Raw genomic sequence first — 22634 nt, 5'->3', positions numbered from 1 at the left:
TCAAGTCTCTAAATTTTGCGGACTCCTGCAGCATGCACCTGTGTCACTCCTCCTGGGGCAGGAGGGGTTCTCGCCAGGGTTCTATCACTCACTGGGCACTGCTCAAAGAGCGGTTGCACTATTGTGCTGGAGTTCACGGTTTATGGCACCACCATGCTGAAAGCCCACTCCTGGACTCGCTGATCACAGCCAGCTTACCTGTCCAATGCCTGGGAACTCTGTTGCACTCAGGCACCTCCATTTTTTCTGTGACCCTGGGGATCCTAAGACCACACTGTCCCACCTAGGATTTTGCCCCACTTTGCCACCTGAATGCCTTTCAGGCTGGGACATTCTCCGACTGGAGCAAATTTCTAGAAGTTCCAATTTTGTGCTCTGCTGCTTTATCACTTTCCAGTAGCTGGCTTCCAGAGGCTTCCTCCCCCACTATTTATCTTCTGATATGCCACCTCGGATTCACTTCTCTGCACCTTCTACCTTGCAAAAAGGGGTCGCTTTTTCATTTTCGAATTATAGCAATTCTTTTCTTAGGTCTCTGGCTGAGTTTTCAGGTGTTCAAAATGATTTGATAGCCATCTAGCTGAATTCCAGGGACCAGACAAAACTAGGGTCCCCAACTCCTCCACCATCTTCCTCCTCTAATCTGCATCCATTCTGTCTTGTTCTCAAACATTCCATTACAAACCTGGGAGTGTAAGAGTGTTAACATCCACTTCATGTGGGCATCGCTGACCAAGGCATGGGAGTCAGGGGATAAACACTCACCATTTCAGTCACTTAATACACCATTGGAATGAGATTCTACATTTCCTCAGAGGGTTCTCGACAGAATCAAGCCCAGGTGCCCACAGGTACATCCTTGGGTTGGCTTCGCCTCTTCCTTGTTTCCACTCTTCCTCGGTTCCACATTGTTCCTTTGTCTCACTTCCCAAAATAACAACTTACATGCAAGTCTTTGTTTTAGGCTCTCTTTTGGAGGGACCCTAGGCTGAGATTGTGGTTATGACAGAAATTGGTCATTTAAAAGAAATACATATTGAATCATTTAGAGGTGAAATACCACGATGACCATTTTTTATTTCAACAACATAAAAGTAGAAAGAGAAGGAAAGGGGTCAGTGAAGCAAATGTGGTGAAATTACTAGATTGGTGAAAGTGAGTGTGTCTATAGGAGAATATTCTTGTGTATTTTTAAATATTAGAACAAAAAGGTAAAAAATGAACATTTTTGCAAGGGGCGTGAGGCAGAAAAATGGAGTCTTCTGAGAGCCTATGCAGAGAACTTGACCTAGGCAGAGGATCAGAAAGACTTTTCTGGTGAAGTGGCTTTTAAGCTGTGGCTTAAAGGACAAAATGGATTTTTCAGACCCTTTGTCTCAAGGCACTTAAGATACCTGGGTGTACCTTCCCACAGTCCCAGGATGGCTTCTGGAATCTTACTTAGCACATTGGATACAAAGCCTGCCACCCATGTCCTTGTAGGGCTGCCTTCCTTTTTAGCACTTAGTGCTTCAAAATGGCCAATTTCCCTTGTGTTGAATCTCTACTGTAGGTGGCAAATCATTGCATGTGAAATATATTCATTCACCGGGGGCCACCCACTGCATCTGTAAGTGACTCTTTGAGACATGATTATTTCTTTTCTTTGTGGCGAATGGTGGAGAGCAAATGGGGGGCTATTTCAGAGTGGTCCGATGTGGAATGGAGTGCCTGGTAAAGCTAAGTGAACAGCTGCCTTCCTTGGCTATTTTTGTCATTGAAACACTTAGATCTATTTGATGTCCACGAATCAAGCCAGGTCCTCTCTGCTGTCATGTTGTGCTTGTGAATGAAGCTGCAGGGTGAAACATTTCCCCTGTTAGAGCACATCCATCCTCTTTGCTCAACATACAAAGGAGGATTTCAGTGCTGTGTCTCTGAGTTAGGAGATTGCATTTTGCCTGTAATTTCAATAAATAACAGGCCAAGTCATTCTTTTTAATTTGCTTTGCTTTATACTGCCTTATTTACAGTAGGTTCATCCATTGATACTGACACTTAACTCCCAAGGAGTACTGATATGTATCAAGACTATGATGTCATAGCACCTCGCACATTGAAGTTGCTTTTTGTGTCTCAATTAGTCCTCACCACAACTCTGTGATTTTTTTTCTTTCATTCTTTTTTCATTTACCTTTTTCCTCATTATTCACTTCCTCTCATCCTTTTCCTGGTTGCCCCTTTCCTCTCCTCCCTTTTCTTTGCTTTCATCCTTTAACTTTAGAAATAAAGCTGCTAGTTAGTTTACTAGCAAAAAAAAAATGGTTTATTTGGGAATAGCAGAGAGCTGGACAACGAGTTGGGAATAGCAGGACAATGGCTCTAGGGCAAAAATCATAAGCAAGCCACCATACAAAAGAAAAGAACACTTTTTTTTTTTTTTTTTTTAATAGAGGAAAGAACCTGAGGCTATTATAAAGAAAAAGTCCACTGAAGTAAACTGGGTGTTGGAAGTCTAGTGGCTTCTCACTGGCTGAGTTGTGACTGCCTTTCATTGGCTGGGCTATTGCCAGGACCCTAGAATGGCCTTTCTTCCTCCTGCTGGAGTAGTAAAGTAGTACCTCAAGGAGTATCCTGAGAAATGTGCATCTCTTCTGATTTGATCTGCAATTGACAGGGAGTGGGAGGGCAGGAGAGCTCTCCTTGCTTGCCTCCCAATTTTATTTTAGTGAGATTTCCCTTTATTAATCCTCTCTCCCTCTTCCCTCCTTTATCACCCACCCACCTTTCTTAGCTGTATTTTTATTTATTTATGTATTTTTTTTGTAAGTTAGCTTGCAAATTTGATAGCTTGAACTCAAATCCCACTTCAATCAAGTCCTGTCTGTACGACCTTGGGTAAGTTACATGAGCTCTAAGCCTAAATTTGTTCATTCAAAAGATAGGCATAATAACTGCATTTTAGCAGTGAGGTAAATGTTTATTTGTTTACTGGGCTCAGCCTCTGGCAGATGGAAGGTAATCAAAATTGTTTTCTATTATTGTTATCACTGTTACTTATTACTCTCTTTAAATGTAGTGGTGACTATGACCAATGTGATTGCTATATCCATGGTGTTTATCATGAAACTACTGAGAAAATTGAAATATGCAGCTAGTAAACGGCAGAGCCAGGGTTTAAATTTTGACCTGGTTGTTTATTTTTTAAAAGGATTTATTTATTTTTATTTTATTTATGTATTTATTTAGCTGAGGGAGTGGAAGAGAGAATCTCAAGCATCCTGGGATTTATGATTGGCATCTGAGGTGGGGGGTAGGGCAGTGTTGTGGGACTGAACCATTAACCTGTAGGGTCTGCACTCTTGTTAGTGTCAGAATTGATCAGGCCTACATGCAGATCTCTCCATAAAACTCACAATAGTACTGGGTTCAAAGAATGTCCAGGTTGGTAAACATCACCACATGCTGGAGGGGGGCACACCCCAACTCCATGGGGACAGAAGCTCCTATGTTTAGGACTCTTCTGGACCTCACCCTATGTATCTCTACATCTGGCTATTCATCCGTATCCTTTTTCACATCCTTTATTGCATAATATATCGATAAAAGTAAGTAAATATTTCCAAGTTCTGTGAACTTTTCTAGCAAATAACCAAACCCAGGAAGGAGGTCATGGGAACCTCTGATTTATAGCTGGTTGTTCAGAAGTACAAGAGACATCTTGGGATTTATGATTGGCGTCTGAGGTGGGGGCAGGGCAGTGTTGTGGGACTGAGCCCTTAACCTGTAGGGACTGCACCCTGGTTAGTGTCAGAATTGAATTGAATTGAACTGAACTGTAGGACACATCCTGCTGGAGTCAGAAGCGATTGCTTGGTGTGACGAAAACTGCCACACATCTGGTATCAGAAGTATAGTGAGTGTGGGTAGAAGAGAAGCTCCTAGACTGTTTTCCTGCGTAGGCTCCCATGGCCACGTCCATACTGTGGTCACACGAATCAAATAAAGATTCATACACAGGAGTTACTACTTGCTTATACTTTTTATGCATTGATCTAATATTACACAGCAGTTAAGAATGGGGAGCTTAGAGCTACCAAGACCCATTCTTTATCTTTTACTAGTTGTATGATCTTTTAAAGCCTGTGTTTATCATCTGTAAAATTAACAATGATATTGACTTCATGGTATGATTGTAAAGAATTAATGAGAAAATTCCCATAAAGTATTTTGTGTAGAGTTTGTTGTACAGGAAAAAGTTGTTATTATTCATTTATTTGTTAAATATTTTTTTGAAAACCTAGTATGTACTGGATATAGTCCCAGTGGAGATGCAAAGACAAGCTTTGTTTAATTTACCCTCAAGGAGTTCACAAAAGACTATAAAATATTTTTATCTTTTAAATATTTTATTTATTTATTTGACAGAGAGAGATCACAATTATGCAGAGAGGCAGGCAGAGAGAGAGGGGGAAGCAGGCTCCCCGATGAGCAGAGAGCCCGATGCGGGGCTTGATCCCAGGACCCTGAGACTGTGACCCGAGCTGAAGGCAAAGACCCAACCCGCTGAGCCACCCACGTGCCCCTATAAAAATATTTTTAGATTGCAAGGCATAATTATGGAAAAATTGTTATTGCTCAAAATTCCCCACCCACAGAATTGTACTGATACATGTCAATTGTGTAGTTTGACAAGGCATTTAATTTGGTCTTCTGTATAACTGTAACTGGTTTCAGATTGGACAGTGTCCTTTTACATTCAGATTGTGATGCTTCCATTCATCCTGAAGGATTATCTTTCAAGCAGCACTGTGCAAATTGTATGTTAGAACATTATCAAATAACCTAATGCAATTAGAGCCAATTGTTGCTGATGTGATCAATTTCAAAACCTCTAGCCTTTGAATATAACACAGAATAATTTATGGTTAAACTCCACTGGATTTTTCAAATTAGATTCCATGTTATTTTAGCTGAGTAGGAGCTTACAGAGCCTCAAGGCATTAGGAAAATGTAAGCAACTGAAAAAAGAGAAAGAATGTAGACTGACAGCTTTACCAAAAGGTGATCTAATGTTAAATTTTACGGAAACTGGACAGTCACAAAGTGTTATGATACCACATAATTTCAAATCGATACTGACCATGAACTGGGTTTGTTAATTACTACAATCTCTTATTGCTGTGCGAAGATTAAACAGGGAAGAAAAAGATGGTCATAAACCAAAGACTCAGAGGGGTTCACGCCAACTTTACTAAAAAAATATTTGCTGGCTTCAGAGCAAAGCAGTGCACACCCCAGGATTAATAACATCCTTACCTCATCAGCAATGTTGGTAGAAGAAGCTACATGGTTTTTGTTTTATTTGCATTAAGAGAGAATATTGGAAAATTATTCTTTACTTTGGATTTAAACATCAAAACCAAAATGGCTTGGCCAATCTGGATTGATGCCTCAGTTTCCTTTGAGGGAACACATAAATTTAAATGAAATTCTGCATGAGACATTTAGAAATCCATTCATCTGGTAAGCCAAGTAATTCATAGAAGTGCTCCATAAAGATGTGGCTTAAAGAGCAGAAGGTATATGATGCTAGAAATCTCCTGTTTTCAGGGATAAACAATAAATGCATCTTTCCTGAGTGCTGGTTTGTTAAGCCGCCTTCCTTCCTAACATTATCCAGGTTACCCAAATATTCCCCCCGCTCCGCTTTAAATGAATTGTTCCATCTTTATCTGTTATCTAACTAATCTGAATAGTCTGGTGCCAACATACCTTCCACACTAATTTTGCAGCTATCCCCCTTGTACTCATTCTTTTCTCTGGCTCTCTAGGACTGCTTGCTTTCCCCTAATCATACTGTGATTACAATTTGGCATTCTTTATTCACTTTCTGTTTTTGTTAGTTGTTTGTTGTTTGTTTCAGTATGTGATAAAGTCATCTGCTAAGACCTATTTCTAATATTCCCTCCTCTCTGAGACCTGGATATATCCCACAGTTACCTGTCCTGTTTGCATTTATCCTATGGTTATTCATCTGGTTTGGGTCTGCCCACGTGGACTGTGGACTCCACTAAGGAACAGGACCATAGCTCACTCATTTTTGTATCTCCAGAGCCCAGCACAGTCCCAGAACATAGTAGATACCTCATTGATGTTTGCTGGATGCAAGCCTTCTTTTTATGGTGATTAGCACCCTACGCAGAGATGTCTAACCAAGAGGCAGTGAGCTAAAATTCAGCTCGAGATGGTGTGTACCCTGGCAGACACCTGTAACAGGCCTGAGGAGGGATGTCTGTTTTACAACTTATTTACCAAAGAGTTCCCATTTTTGCACCTATTAGAGGCATAATACGTGCTAGATGGATAGATGTATAAACAAATAAGTAAATGAGATTTCCCATAATCCTCTAGAGCTATTTAAAAAGAAGAAGCAGACAAACTAGAAACAGAAGAAGTCCCAAAAGAAGATTTTTCACTGGGCTAAAACTCTCCAGTCTGCTTATGAACACTAATCGGGTTCAACAGGTGACCACTCATCGTTTTATTCCAGTCGATCTCTGACTAAGTCTGTGAAGGATTGGTCCTGATGTCTATGTGTTAGGCTGTATTAGTCCACTGGCAGTGGTATCCGAATGATGTTATTTTGAACACAGGCATTGTTTACGATGATTCTGTGTATACTGCCCATCTCTGTCTTATAGATTGGTGGCAATTGGACATTCTGCAAGGATGCTGAGATATGTTAACCACGAGTCCATTGGATGTTATCTAAGTATCTACAGTCTCAGTAAAAGAGGATGGCCCTGAGGTCTAGTTACATAAAAGCCACTACCAAAAAAAAAAAAAAAAAAAGTTCTAGGCAAAATGCAAGCTATGTAGTATTTAGTTGATTTGAAATAAGTATTTTAGTTAGAGTGGATTTGTTTAAGCATACTGAAAATGCTTATTCCTATATTGTCATATATCATGATCTATTATAAGTAGACCAGAAGGGAGTGTTGGGTATGAGTTCAATCCTTCATTCACTCATTCATTTAGCCAAAATATATTTACATTTTTTCAATAATTAATGTATAGTAGATATTTGGTGAATATGACTTGAAGTGAATTTATTCACTTCATTAATATTTATGGCACAGTTACCTAAGGGCAGGCACTGTTGAGTCCTAGCAATATATTGGTGACCAGTGCATACAGTCTTTGCCCTCATGGTGCTTAAAATAATTGATCTATTTTATTATAGATGTGGCGAAATGATAGTTGTCCCTGTTCTTAAACATTGTAGTGAATGAGGCATTTAAGGAGTAGTTTTCAATCCTCCTTGTACTTTAGAACTACCCGAGATGCTTCTTTAAGATATGCGTGCCTGGGCCCTAACCTAGGCCAATTAAATCAAAATCAGTGAGGGTGGGATCCAGGCATAGCTGTTCTTCAAAGCTTCCCAGAAGACTGTGTCACACAGCCTAAATTGAGAATACTTAAGTGATTCCCTACCCTTCTGGGTTATCCCAGTTAAAGGTTAAATGGTCTCCCCTCTCCCCCCAAGTTCATGCCTTGGAGTCCTAATCCCTAGTACCTCAGAATGTGATCTCCTTTAGAGAGAGGGTCTTTAAAGACATAATCAAGTTAAAATGAGATCATTAGGGTGGGCTCTCATTTGAGAAGGACACTGTCCTTATAAAAAGGAGATATTTACAGACAGACACCCACATAGGAGAACACCAAGTGAAAGGAAGGCAGAGATTGGGGGTAATATTTTATAAGACATAGGATGGCAAGGATGGCAGGCAACACACCAGAAGCTGGGGAAGACATATGAGGCAGATTCTCCCTCACACCCTCAGAGGGAACAAACCCTGATGATGCTTGACTTGGGTGTTTAGCCTCCAGAGCTGTGAGATAATACATGTCTGTTGTTTAAATCCCCCCATCTGTGGTATAGTGCCACGACAGCCCTCACAAACAAACACAGTCATCATCTTGATAACCGCAAGGTTTTTTTCAAAGCTAACTTAAAATGTTGCGGTTGCCTTTCCTTCTTTTTCCCTCCTGAAAATGGGCCAGCACCAGACTCTGAACCCAGGCAGGATACATGCGTTGCGTCTTCTCTATCTACGGTAGGTCGGTTATCTTCTTGAAGACCCAAAGTGTTGAAATGTACATGACCGGCCACTTGGAGCCAGAGCTGCGGAGCCTGACTCCATGATGAATAATCAGTGGGTGGTGATTCCACCTGCCAAGCAAAGCACAGTCCACAGGAGCTGCTTCGGGTGATCGATCAGGTCCTCGAAGATACTTGTTTTCCTGGTTCTTTACATTCCATATCATCATTTGATTTGCTCTGACAACATTCAAGTCTTGCCTCTTTAAGTTATTGTTTTAGCAAATTCAATTTATAATTACTTTCAATATAAAAAGCTTAAGAGATTTAGTTTAATGCCTTATTAGCTGTAAAATCAACCACTGTTTCCACTGCATGGTACAAGGAGCAGTGAAAAGGCCTCTGTGGCCTGGCTGAGTTTCCTTCTGAGTTGGTGACCACGACAGCATCTTCAGTGGCAAAGCTGTACCATTAATACCTGCTTTCTAAGCTCCTTTTCTAAGACCCAAATCCAAATTATACTTCCCTCCAGGATCAGCGATACCTGAGGTATAAACAAGCCAATTTGAAGATATTATTCCCAGCAGAGAATGTTTATTCCTCAAGTGTGGATCCATGCAATGGAAAGCTTCCAAATCTCATAATGATGCAGATTTTATTTCATTTTTAAAATATTTTATTTATTTATTTGACAGAGAGAGAGAGAGAGAGAGAGAGACAGCAAGAGAGATACTGCAAGCAGGGGGAATGGGAGAGGGAGAAGCAGGCTTCCCACTGAGCAGGCAGCCTGATGCGGGGCTGGATCCCAGGACCTTGGGATCATGACCTGAGCCAAAGGCAGACACTTAATGACTGAGCTACCTGGAAGCCCCCAGATTTTATTTTTTAAATCAAGGGACACAATGGCTGTTACAGCAGGCTGGCTTTACGGGAGGCAAGCAGAGGGAAGAGTTTATTGCTACACCACTTGAATTATTTACAGCAATGTGTTTCTGGATCACTAAATGTTATAAGTGAAGTAAATCCTCACTAATTAAAATGTAACCGACCCTCTTACTGTGGAGCACCAGGTCCTACAAGCTCTTTCGGGCACCTGCTTGGCGGACCTCCTTTTCAGGCATCCAGTCCTTATTCATCGCCCGCCTGCCCCGCAAGCATGGCAGCCTGATCCCCCATTTACATTTACCCATAGCATGTTGTTCCCTTACGTTGTTCTCCCGGCTCCTTTTCTCTTAACATTCGGTTTTCTGATTAAACATCGCCAAACCAGACGAGCTTTCTCTGCTCATCTCCTCCCACCTCTGCCCATCTTGATGGCTCTTCATTCCTTTATCCTGCTTGGCTTTTATCACAGGGAGCCCTCACCTCCCTGCATGGGAAATTATTATTTATTTCACTGTTTTTAATTTTCAGTCTCTCCCTTCTCCACCTTCAAACACTAGAACGTAAACTCCATGGGAAAGGGGGTCGTTTGTTGTCCATCTCTGGTTTTCCAGAGTGTGCCCTCAGCAAATTGTTCCTGGATGAAGAAATAGTTAAAGCCATACCTGCTCATTGCTGCAGAACCAACTACCCCCAAACCAAGGAGCTGAATCCAAAACCTAGGGATCTCCTCGGAGGTCAGGCAGGTGTGCTTTCTGCTTTGGATAGTTTGGGCCGGGCTGGGACTTCTTTCCACGTATCCTTTTATCTCCTGTTCTTTCATTTCTTCAGGCATGATGGTCTCAAGGTTTTAAAAGGATGAGAGCAAGGAGCTTCAAAGTCTGTTGATGCCCAGGCTATGGAACACGTACAAAGGGTGCAGAACGCACATGCTTTCGCCAGGTTCTCTTGGTGAAAGGAAATTGTGAGGCCAGCCAAAATTTAAGAGAGTGGAGAGATACTTGACTCTCTGTTTGACTTATTTCACTCAGCATAATCTCTTCCAGTCCCGTCCATGTTGCTACAAAAGTTGGGTATTCGTCCTTTCTGATGGAGGCATAATACTCCATAGTGTATATGGACCACATCTTCCTTATCCATTCATCCATTGAAGGGCATCTTGGTTCTTTCCACAGTTTGGCGACCGTGGCCATTGCTGCTATAAACATTGGGGTACAGATGGCCCTTCTTTTCACTACATCTGTATCTTTGGGGTCAATACCCAGGAGTGCAATTGCAGGGTCATAGGGAAGCTCTATTTTTAATTTCCTGAGGAATCTCCACACTGTTCTCCAAAGTGGCTGCACCAGTTTGCATTCCCACCAACAGTGTAAGAGGGTTCCCCTTTCTCCACATCCTCTCCAACACACGTTGTTTCCTGTCTTGCTAATTTTGGCCATTCTAACTGCTGTAAGTTGGTATCTCAATGTGGTTTTGATTTGAATCTCCCTGATGGCTAGTGATGATGAACATTTTCTCATGTGTCTGGTAGCCATTTGTATGTCTTCATTGGAGAAGTGTCTGTTCATATCTTCTGCCCATTTTTTAATATGATTGTCTGTTTTGTGTGTGTTGAGTTTGAGGAGTTCTTTATAGATCCTGGATATCAGCCTTTTGTCTGTACTGTCATTTGCAAATATCTTCTCCCATTCCGTGGGTTGCCTCTTTGTTTTGTTGACTGTTTCTTTTGCTGTGCAGAAGCTTTTGATCTTGATGAAGTCCCAAAAGTTCATTTTCGCTTTTGTTTCCTTCGCCTTTGGAGACATATCTTGAAAGAATTTGCTGTGGCTGATATCAAAGAGGTTACTGCCTATGTTCTCCTCAAGGATTCTGATGGATTCCTGTCTCACATTGAGGTCTTTTATCCATTTCGAGTTTATCTTTGTGTACGGTGTAAGAGAATGGTCAAGTTTCACTCTTCTACATATAGCTGTCCAGTTTTCCCAGCACCATTTATTGAAGAGACTGTCTTTTTTCCACTGGATATTTTTTCCTGTTTTGTCGAAGATTATTTGACCATAGAGTTGAGGGTCCATATCTGGGCTCTCTACTCTGTTCCACAGGTGGTGGGTATTAGGGAGGGCACAGATTGCTTGGAGCACTGGGTGTGGTGAAAAAACAATGAATACTGTTACGCTGAAAATAAATAAAAAATTTAATTAAAAAAAAAAGAGAGTGGAGAGATAGGCTTGGTCTTGTGATTGGAGTAACGATGGAACATGACTGGGAAAGGAGAACATCATTTGTTATGGGATCATTATGACAATGAGCTGCCCCAAACCCCAAAGGATGTTATTGTGCAAACACTCCATCTGACCTATATAGGAGTATAATTTTGGGGGGCATAGAATTCATGTCGTACCCATTCTTACCTCAGACACTTGCATTTCCGCAGCTGCTTATGATACCCCACAGACCACAGACTCTCCATCAATGCTTCACTGTTTTTGATGTCACTGCCATATTTAGGATAAGCTTCACTTTGACACTCACATCTGTGGGTGAGCAGGGATTCTCCAAAGACCTTAGGTACCTCGTTTTAAGAACATGAGTGTGGATCGTGGGATAAATTATATTGATTTTAATTTGGACATTAAGTTTTTTTAAAAATTATTTATCTATTTTTTAAATTTCTTTTCAGTATAGACATTAAATATTTTTAATTGCTTTTGCAATTGAAGAATTGATCTCAACAAAACAGAGCAAAAGTGGATCAGTTTTATTGAATTCATAGTGACCTGATTAAAAGACATAGTTGTTAGGAAAAATAATTTTACTTCCTATTTCACTACAGATTATTTTTTTCTCTCAAGGATTTTTTGGGGATAATATGTATGTAAGGAGACACTGAATTTTATTTAGCATTGTACAGAATCGCTTGAGGACAGTTAAACACATTTCTTAGAATATTTCTTTCTTATTCAGAGGATTGGAAAGCTTATTTTGATCAAGAAAGTGTATCACATTAGGTAACGATTTTTATGTTGACTGAGCAACAGTCCAGTGCCTAGGCAATTAACATTGATATTGACTTAGATCTTTATCTTTTGAAAGAAATGTTGAAATGTAAACCACTGCTCAAGTTCTCGAAACAAAACATAACAAAATGCTCAAGTTTACTTTAGCAAATTTCTGTAATACGGGAAGGAATAGAGAAGAAAGTCAAAATCACCCTCTCCTGAAGTTTCATCTTGACTGTTTAAGCTATAATATCCAACATGTAATTACATTTTGAACTTTCCTTTTTGAATTCAGGAGAGAAATAGATTTGGATACCTATTATGACAATTCCGTCACTATTCAAACTGCAGCCTCCAAACTGATTTTGGTTTAACAGATAATCCCTTGGTACCTGAGTTTGCTGTGAACTCCCAGTGACCAAGAACAGATTTGGACAGGTTATCTATGGGCTAAAGAAATTGGTATTGTACTGATCGCATGCTCTATACTGCTTACAAGTTACTTTTCTTCACTGAAGATTATATTGGGAAAGGAAGATTCCAGCGGGGAGCATAATTTATCCGTCTTACCCCCCCCCCCCATAAACACAAAATGATGAGGTAGCAAAACCAAAGCCCTTGGAAAATATCTGGCACAAAACCATGTCACATGATTTCTTTACAAACTTCATGTGCAGTCCATGGAGAGAAATGTGTGTCACCAGCAAAAACCATAGTGTCATAAATATTCTGTTCTGAGCGCTATTAGGGTGAGGTTGGGGTTCAGGGAGTTCCTATAAAGACTTCACAGAGCAGCAAAGAATATATTTTAAAATGTCATATCACATGGCTCAGTTGGTTAAGCATCTGCTCTCAGCTTGGGTCATGATCTCAGGGTCCTGGGATTGAGCCCCGTATCAGGCTCCGTGCTCAGCAGGGAGACTGCTTGTCCCTCTCCCTCTGCCTCTCCCATTGCTTGTGCTCTATCTTTTGCTTTCTCACTCTCTCAAATAAATAAATAAAATCTTAAAAATAAATAAATAAATAAATAAAATGTCATTCCACCTACTTAGGGGCAACCTTCAAACATAGGGTTTTCTTCCTTTTTCTTTTTTTTAAGATGTTTATGTATTTGTTTGACAGAGAGGACACACACAGAGAGAGAGGGAACAGAAGCAGGGGGAGTGGGAGAGGGAAAAGCAGGCTTCCCACTGAGCAGGGAGCCCGATTCGGGGCTTGGTCCTGGGATCATGACCTAACCTGAAGGCAGACGCTTGACTGAGCCACCCAGGCGCCCCTGGCCATAGGGTTTTCAATCAATATTGTCCACATTCTTTTTAGGTTTAGTTTACAAAACTAAAATAAATTAAAAAACCACAAAGTTTAGTAATTATCAATCTCTCTTTTTAAAAAAAGATTTATTTATTTATTTGAGAGGGAGTGGGGAAGTGCAAAGGAAGAGGGAGATAGACAATCTCAAGCAGACTCCCCGCTGAGCACAGAGCTGGACATGGGGCTTGATCCCACAACCCATAGATCATGATCTGAGCTGAAAACAAGAGTCTGATGCTCAACTGATTGTGCCATCCCAATGCCACACCTTGTGTTACTTCTTTATAATACAAGTGACACATGCTAATTTCAGAAAAATTTTAAATACTAGGAAAGGGATAAAGCTCACCCATACTTCCAATTTTTGACGAAGATTGTTATTTAATGTTTTGGTATATATTCCAGATCTTGTCTCCTGGTAATAGATACTAAGTTTTTCCCTAATCTTTTGTTAGTACTAAAAATGCAGTACATATACTGTATGTATGTGTGTGTATACATATTTATATGTATATTATATGTAATGTATAAAATATATAAAATGACATATAATAAAATAGTATTATACTATATCATATAATATCACATATATTTTATGTATTTATTTATTTATAAAATTTCAAAATGGATTGAAATGTCTGGAAGCTTTAAAACAAATAAGGACTCCTGCCATGGAGAGGGAGTGGGAAAGGAGTGTTCCAGGGAGGATTTTACTGTTCATTTCATGCAATTTTCTGATGGCCTCATTTCTTTTGTCTGTTTTACTACTTTGGTTTTTAAGATGAATTTTAAAATCATTGGATTAAAAATGGTGATTTAGACTCAGAGTCATGATCTGGATAAACAAATTCTTTTTTAAAAAAATTTTTCAAAAGTTTTTAAATTTTGTTGAGAAAGCAGGGGAGGAGAAGGTCAGAGGGAGAGAGAGAATCTTTTTTTTTTAAGACTGTATTTATTTGAGAGAGAGAAAAAACTAGTGGGGATGGGGGAGGAGCAGAGGGAGATGCAGGCTCCCTGCTGAGCGGGGAACCCAACATGGGGCTGGATCCCAGGACCCTGAGATCATGACCTAAGCCAAAGACAGTTGCTTGGGGGTATAACTCAGGGGTAGAGCATTTGACTGGAAAGGCAGCTGCTTAACCAAATGAGCCACCCAGGTGCCCCCAGAGAGAGATCCTTTATTTTTTTTAAAAGATTTTATTTATTTATTTGACAGGGAGAGAGAGATCACAAGTAGGCAGAGAAGCAGGCGGGGGCGGGGTGGGGGGGGAAGCAGGCTCCCTGCTGAGCAGAGAGCCCCATGCGGGGCTTGATCCCAGGACCCTGAGATTATGACCTGAGCCAAAGGCAGAGGCTTAACCCAGGCGCCCCCCAGAGAGAGATTCTTAAGCAGGCTCAATGCCCAGCACAGAGACAACACAGGGCTAGATACCACCCTGAGATCACGACCTGAACTGAAATTGAAGTTCAGATGCTCAACCAACTGAGCCACCCGGGCACCACTGCACAGAAAAATTCTTTTGAGAAGTTGGCATCTGAAAGAAATTTTCAAGTCCTTCATTTCCAAACCAGTTCCTCCTCCTCATGGGGGTAGTGGTTAGGCAGATAGATACATATTAGCACACAGAGGGGAATAAAAGAAGTTTTGTCTTTTGGATCCTCAGTTTTGGAAATAAATAAGGCTTCAAACTTAAGTCTCATCTTTTGGCTGTCAAATTCCTCAGCTGGAACCCAGGATAAGTAAAGGCTAGGGGGTCAGGCTTTCTATAGTTGAGGGAATTACACACATGTGAACATTTAAAATCTATATAACATGGCATCTAGGGACACAGTTGTAAATCAACAAGTGATTCCTTGTGAAGATAAAGATAAATAATTTTAAAACGATTTATCTTATGTGTTGACATCCAGACTTTTTACTGGATCTTAATATTTCACATTGTAATGCTTGGTCAGATTGGATATTGAACATTAGAAAGAGTATGAGCATTTATGAAAAATGACATAATTTATTTTGAGAAACCAGTTCCAAATACATGAAAACATGGGACTTGAATCAATTCATCAAGAATATCAATAAGCTGATAAAGCAGGGGCATTTTCATTTCAATCATAATCTTTAAGCCATATTCAAGAAAAATTACTTATTAAAGCAGCCATATGTGTGATTAATGGGTTGGTAGTGGTACTAATTACTCATTAGAATGCTAGGACTAAAATATCCTAGGACTTGAAAAAATATAGCAATTTTCATTACAAGTGTTGGCTAGGTCTCAAAGTCTCAATGGGCTTGTGTTCTGAGCTGAAAGGACAGGGTTTTGATCTAAAATGAAAGACAAATTATCTTAGGAAGGTCTAAAATGACAGTAGCATAATGAAATCCTTCTCTTGTGTATGTTTATTTGACATACATATCTCAATGTTATTTGAGATAAATAACAAGTTCACGTTTGTTTATATACATTTTATAAGTTAAAACTTTGGAATGTGTATGTTTTTTAACCTATTGAATGCTTGATCATCTACAAATAAATGTTTCTTCATTCCCCATTCACTTTAATAGTAAGGGGGCTGTTCTACAATGGTGGCCTATTTGGCTATTTAAGCAATAACCAAACTTTGAAATTCATAAATTCAATTGAGCATCAAATTAACATCATTAATCATCATTAGAAAACAAATAGTGTGTGTAAGAATGACTTTCTTACATATTAAAAATATTTTCTCCATCATTACAAGTGAACACTGCAGCTCAGAGTGAGGATAGATATTAGGTAGAGGAAAACTTGCTAAGTAAAGGTAAATGTTCTGAAACAAATTTACAAAATTAGATGCAATTCAAAGGAAGCCAGAGTATTTTATATTTTGGATGCCATGATCATGTTAAAATTCTAAGCATTAGCTATAATTTTCACACAAGTAACATCATTAATTTTCATGAGCTAACAAAACATCCCACCTCACAAAACACTTTTATTTTAATTAAGCACCGTAGTGATAAGTGCTGTGAATCAAAGTGTTATTTTCTTTCAATAATGGATACAGAAAAGAGAGCTTGATCCTTTAATTTTCATAAAAAATTAAGATTCAAAATATATTAAATAATAGCTTAAAAACATTGAAACACTAAGTTAACTTTTTGCGATATGAGAAAATTTTTATATTGTGAGTGAAATTTAGTGAAATTTTTGCCTATGTAGAAAAAAGAGAATTTAGCAATTCTACCCCTTCTCTATTGAAAGGATAGTAGGGAAAGGCAGCAAAAGCCCTCACCCACCAATAAAGAATAAGAAATAACAGAATGGGGGCACCTAGGGGGCTCAGTGGGTTAAGGGCCGACTCTTCGCTTCAGCTCAAGTCATAATCTCAGGGTCCTGGGATTGAGGCCCCCATTGGGGGGTCTGCTAATGTATTCTCCCTCCCTTTCTGTCCCCCTCCTCTTTCTCTCTCTCTCTGGAATATATAAGTAAATCTTAAAAAAAAAATAACAGAATGAAGTGAAGAGCGTGTGGACATTAATTTGGATCTTTTGAAATCCATAAATTTAATTCAGTGTATAATTCTATTTTTTTATTTTTATTTTTATTTTTTTAAAGACTATTTATTTATTTATTTGACAGACAGAGATCACAAGTAGGCAGAGAAGCAGGTGGGGGGGAGGGTGGGTGGGCAGGGAAGCAGGCTCCCTGCTGAGCAGAGAGCCTAATGCGGGGCTTGATCCCAGGGCCCTGGGATCATGACCTGAGGTGAAGGCAGAGGCTTTAACCCACTGAGCCACCCAGGTGCCCCTACTTTTATTTTTTTTAAGATTTTTTTTTTTTTTTTGACAGAGATCACAAGTAGGCAGAGAAGCAGGTGGGGGGGTGGGTGGGCAGGGAAGCAGGTTCCCCACTGAGCAGAGGGCCTGATGCGGGGCTGGATCCCAGGACCCTGGGATCATGACCTGAGCTGAAGGCAGAGGCTTTAACCCACTGAGCCACCCAGGTGTCTCCAATGTATACTTTTAAATAAGATGATAGTATAAGTAGTAAATAGTATACACATTTAGTTGAATGTGTAGCAATGTACAGTATCTTTTCTTGAGAAGGTTAATTATAATTTTATTTCCTTTATATTTCAGGGGGTGTTTGACTAAAATAATCTGTCATTCTATAGTGACAGCAGGTCAAGATTTCATTGATAATGAAAAATGGCAATAATTATACTTGAGATCATCAACTCTTGACCTCTGAAAAGAACCACAGAAAAATCTGTTGGTTGTGCGAAGCTATTATCAAAACGACTGCATTAGAAAAGAATAGCACCTTTGCAAAGTCTTTGTATTGTCTGACACTGTGAAGTGGCAGGAAGGACAGGTATAGGATTTTAGTATATGGGACAGGTGATTTTAAGGTGAATCTTGATTGTGACAGGGCAGAAGAGATGATGTAATAGCTTTGGATGAATGGGCACAGTGAACTGAGGGTCTTGAACAGCCTTAATGAGCAAGATGTTAGTCTCTCTAAGTGAATTATCTTAGTTTTTACACTCTTATTTTCCAGGAGTAGGTGTTTCCTGGAGCAAGCCTCTAATAGTTGTTCTTAGTAATTTTGTTTGTTTGTTTGTTTGTTCTTAGTATTTTTTTAAATTAAAAGTTGATTTATTCCATCCTTTTTAAAAGGCTAATGTATATTAACTAAATGACATTATTGGTATCACAAGGTTTTTTAAATTTATTTTTTATTTATTTATTTTTTTAATAAACATATAGTGTATTGTTATCCCCAGGGGTACAGGTCTGTGAATCGACAGGTTTACACACTTCACAGCACTCACCATAGCACATACCCTCCCCAATGTCCATAACCCCACCCCCCCCTCTCGAGCCCCCTCCCCCCAGCAACCCTCAGTTTGTTTTGTGAGATTAAGAGTCACTTATGGTTTGTCTCCCTCCCGATCCCATCTTGTTTCATTTATTCTTCTCTGACCCCCCCAACCCCCCATGTTGCATCTCCACTTCCTCATATCGGGGAGATCATATGATAGTTGTCTTTCTCCGATTGACTTATTTCACTAAGCGTGATACCCTCTAGTTCCATCCACATCATTGCAAATGGCAAGATTTCATTTCTTTTGAGGGCTGCATAGTATTCCATTGTGTATATATACCACCTCTTCTTTATCCATTCATCTGTTGATGGATATCTAGGTTCTTTCCATGGTTTGGCTATTGTAGACATTGGTACTATAAACATTCGGGTGCACATGCCCCTTCGGATCACTACGTTTGTATCTTTAGGGTAAATACCCAGTAGTGCAATTGCTGGGTCATAGGGTAGTTCTATTTTCAACTTTTTGAGGAACATCCATGCTGTTTTCCAGAGTGGTTGCACCAGCTTGCATTCCCACCAACAGTGTAGGAGGGTTCCCCTTTCTCCGCATGCTCGCCAGCATCTGTCATTTCCTGACTTGTTAATTTTAGCCATTCTGACTGGTTTGAGGTGATATCTCATTGTGGTTTTGATTTGTATTTCCATGATGCCGAGGGATGTGGAGCACTTTTTCATGTGTCTGTTGGCCATCTGGCTGTCTTCTTTGCAGAAATGTCTGTTCATGTCCTCTTCCCATTTCTTGATTGGATTATTTGTTCTTTGCATGTTGAGTTTGCTAAGTTCTTTATAGATTTTGGACACTAGCCCTTTATCTGATATGTCGTTTGCAAATAATCTTCTCCCATTCTGTCAGTTGTCTTTTGGTTTTGTTAACTGTTTCCTTTGCTGTGCAAAAGCTTTTGATCTTGATGAAATCCCAATAGTTCATTTTTGCCCTTGCTTCTCTTGCCTTTGGCGATGTTCCTAGGAAGAAGTTGCTGCGGTTGAGGTCAGAGAGGTTGCTGCCTGTGTTCTCCTCAAGGATTTGGATGGATTCCTTTCTCACATTGAGGTCTTTCATCCATTTGGAGTCTATTTTTGTGTGTGGTGTAAGGAAATTGTCCACTTTCATTTTTCTGCATGTGGCCATCCAATTTAAACACCATTTATTGAAAAGGCTGTCTTTTTTCCATTGGACATTCTTTCCTGCTTTGTCAAAGATTAGTTGACCATAGAGTTGAGCATCTATTTCTGGGCTCTCTAGTTTGTTCCATTGATCTATGTGTCTGTTTTTGTGCCAGTACCATGCTGTCTTGATGATGACAGCTTTGTAATACAGCTTGAAGTCCGGAATTGTGATGCCACCGACTCTGGCTTTCTTTCTCAATATTCCTTTGGCTATTCAAGGTCTTTTCTGGTTTCCTATAAATTTTAGGATTATTTGTTCCATTTCTTTGAAAAAAATGGGTGGGATTTTGATAGGGATTGCATTAAATGTGTAGATTGCTTTAGGTAACATAGACATTTTCACAATATTTGTTCTTCCAATCCAGGAGCATGGAACATTTTTCCATTTCTTTGTGTCTTCCTCCATTTCTTTCATGAGTACTTTATAGTTTTCTGAGTATAGATTCTTTACCTCTTTGGTTAGGTTTATTCCTAGGTATCTTATAGACTTGGGTGCAATTGTAAATGGGATTGATTCCTTAATTTCTTTGTTGTTGGTGTAGAGAAATGCAACTTAATTTCTTTGTTGTTGGTGTAGAGAAATGCAACTGATTTCTGTGCATTGATTTTATATCCTGACACTTTACTAAATTCCTGTACAAGTTCTAGCAGTTTTGGAGTGGAGTCTTTTGGGTTTCCCACATATAGTATCATATCATCTGCGAAGAGTGATAGTTTGACTTCTTCTTTGCTGATCTGGATGCCTTTAAATTTCTTTTTGTTGTCTGATTGCTGAGGCTAGGACTTCTAGTACTATGTTGAATAGCAGTGGTGATAATGAACATCCATGCCATGTTCCTGACCTTAGTGGAAAAGCTTTCAGTTTTTCTCCACTGAGAATGATATTTGTGGTGGGTTTTTCATAGATGGCTTTGATAATATTGAGGTATGTGCCCTCTATCCCTACACTTTGAAGAGTTTTGATCAGGAAGGGATGCTGTACTTTGTCAAATGCTTTTTCAGCATCTATTGAGAGTATCATATGGTTCTTGTTCTTTCTTTTATTATGTGTTGTATCACATTGATGGATTTGCGGATGTTGAACCAACCTTGCAGCCCTGGAATAAATCCCACTTGGTCGTGGTGAATAATCCTTTTAATGTACTGTTGAATCCTATTGGCTAGTATTTTGGTGAGAATTTTCACATCTGTGTTCATCAAGGATATTGGTCTGTAATTCTCTTTTTTGATGGGATCCTTGTCTGGTTTTGGGATCAAGGTGATGCTGGCCTCATAAAATGAGTTTGGAAGTTTTCCTTCCATTTCTATTTTTTGGAACAGTTTCAGGAGAATAGGAATTAATTCTTCTTTAAATGTTTGGTAGAATTCCTCTGGGAAGCCGTCTGGCCCTGGGCTTTTGTTTGTTTGGAGATTTTTGATGAAATATACAGATGTAGTGAAAAGAAGGGCCATCTGTACCCCAATGTTTATAGCAGCAATGGCCACGGTCGCCAAACTGTGGAAAGAACCAAGATGCCCTTCAACGGATGAATGGATAAGGAAGATGTGGTCCATATACACTATGGAGTATTATGCCTCCATCAGAAAGGACGAATACCCAACTTTTGTAGCAACATGGACTGTTTCAATCTCCTTACTGATTATGGGTCTGTTCAGGCTTTCTATTTCTTCCTGGTTCAGTTGTGGTAGTTTATATGTCTCTAGGAATGCATCCATTTCTTCCAGATTGTCAAATTTGTTGGCGTAGAGTTGCTCATAGTGTGTTCTTATAATTGTTTGTATTTCTTTGGTGTTAGTTGTGATCTCTCCTCTTTCATTCATGATTTTATTTATTTGGGTCCTTTCTCTTTTCTTTTTGATAAGTCTGGCCAGGGGTTTATCAATCTTATTAATTCTTTCAAAGAACCAGCTCCTAGTTTCATTGATTTGTTCTATTGTTTTTTTAGTTTCTATTTCATTGATTTCTGCTCTGGTCTTTATGATTTCTCTTCTCCTGCTGGGTTTAGGCTTTCTTTGTTGTTCTTTCTCCAGCTCCTTTAAGTGTAGGGTTAGGTTGTGTATTTGAGACTTTTCTTGTTTCTTGAGAAAGGCTTGTATGGCTATTTGTTTTCCTCTCAGGACTGCCTTTGCTGTGTCCCACAGATTTTGAATCGTTTTGTTTTCATTATCATTTGTTTCCATGAATTTTTTTAATTCTTCTTTAATTTCCTGGTTAACCCATTCATTCTTCAGAAGGATGCTGTTTAGTCTCCATGTATTTGTGTTCTTTTCAAATTTCCTCTTGTGATTGAGTTCTAGCTTCAGAGCTTTGTGGTCTGAAAATATGCAGGGAATGATCCCAATCTTTTGATACCAGTTGAGACCTGATTTATGACCCAGGATGTGGTCTATTCTGGAGAATGTTCCATGTGCCCTAGAGAAGAATGTGTATTCTGTTGCTTTGAGATGGAATGTTCTGAATATATCTGTGCTGTCCATCTGGTCCAGTGTGTTGCTTAAGGCCTTTATTTCCTTGTTGATTTTTTGCTTGGATGATCTGTCCATTTCAGTGAGGGGACTATTAAAGTCCCCTACTATTATTGTATTATTGTTGATGTGTTTCTTTGATTTTGTTATTAATTGGTTTATATAGTTGGCTGCTCCCACGTTAGGGGCATAGATATTTAAAATTGTTAGATCTTCTTGTTGGATAGACCCTTTGAGTATGATATAGTGTCCTTCTTCATCTCTTATTTTAGTCTTTGGCTTAATATCTAATTGATCTGTTATAAGGATTGCCACCCCAGCTTTCTTCTGATGTCCATTAGCATGGTATATTGTTTTCTGCCCCCTCACTTTAAATCTGGAGGTGTCTTCGGATCTAAAATGAGTTTCTTGTAGTCAGCATATTGATGGTTTTTTTTTTTTTATCCATTCTGATACCCTGTGTATTTTGATTGGAGCATTTAGCCCATTGACATTCAGGATAAGTATTGAGATATATGAATTTAGTGCCATTGTATTGCCTGTAAGGTGACTGTTACTATATATTGTCTCTGTTCCTTTCTGATCTACTACTTTTAGGCTCTCTTTTTGCTTAGAAGACCCCTTTCAGTATTTCCTGTAGAGCTGGTTTGGTGTTTGCAAATTCTTTCAGTTTTTGTTAGTCTTGGAAGCTTTTTATCTCTCCTATCTTCAGTGATAGCCTAGCTGGATATAGTATTCTTGGTTGCATGTTTTTCTTGTTTAGTGCTCTGAATATATCATGCCAGTTCTTTCTGGCCTGCCAGGTCTCTGTGGATAAGTCCTCTGCCAATCTAATATTTTTACCATCTTATGTTA

Source organism: Martes martes (genome assembly GCF_963455335.1).
Source record: "Martes martes genome assembly, chromosome: 1".
Taxonomy (NCBI): Eukaryota; Metazoa; Chordata; class Mammalia; order Carnivora; family Mustelidae; genus Martes; species Martes martes.
Note: the sequence above shows the minus strand (reverse complement) of the source record.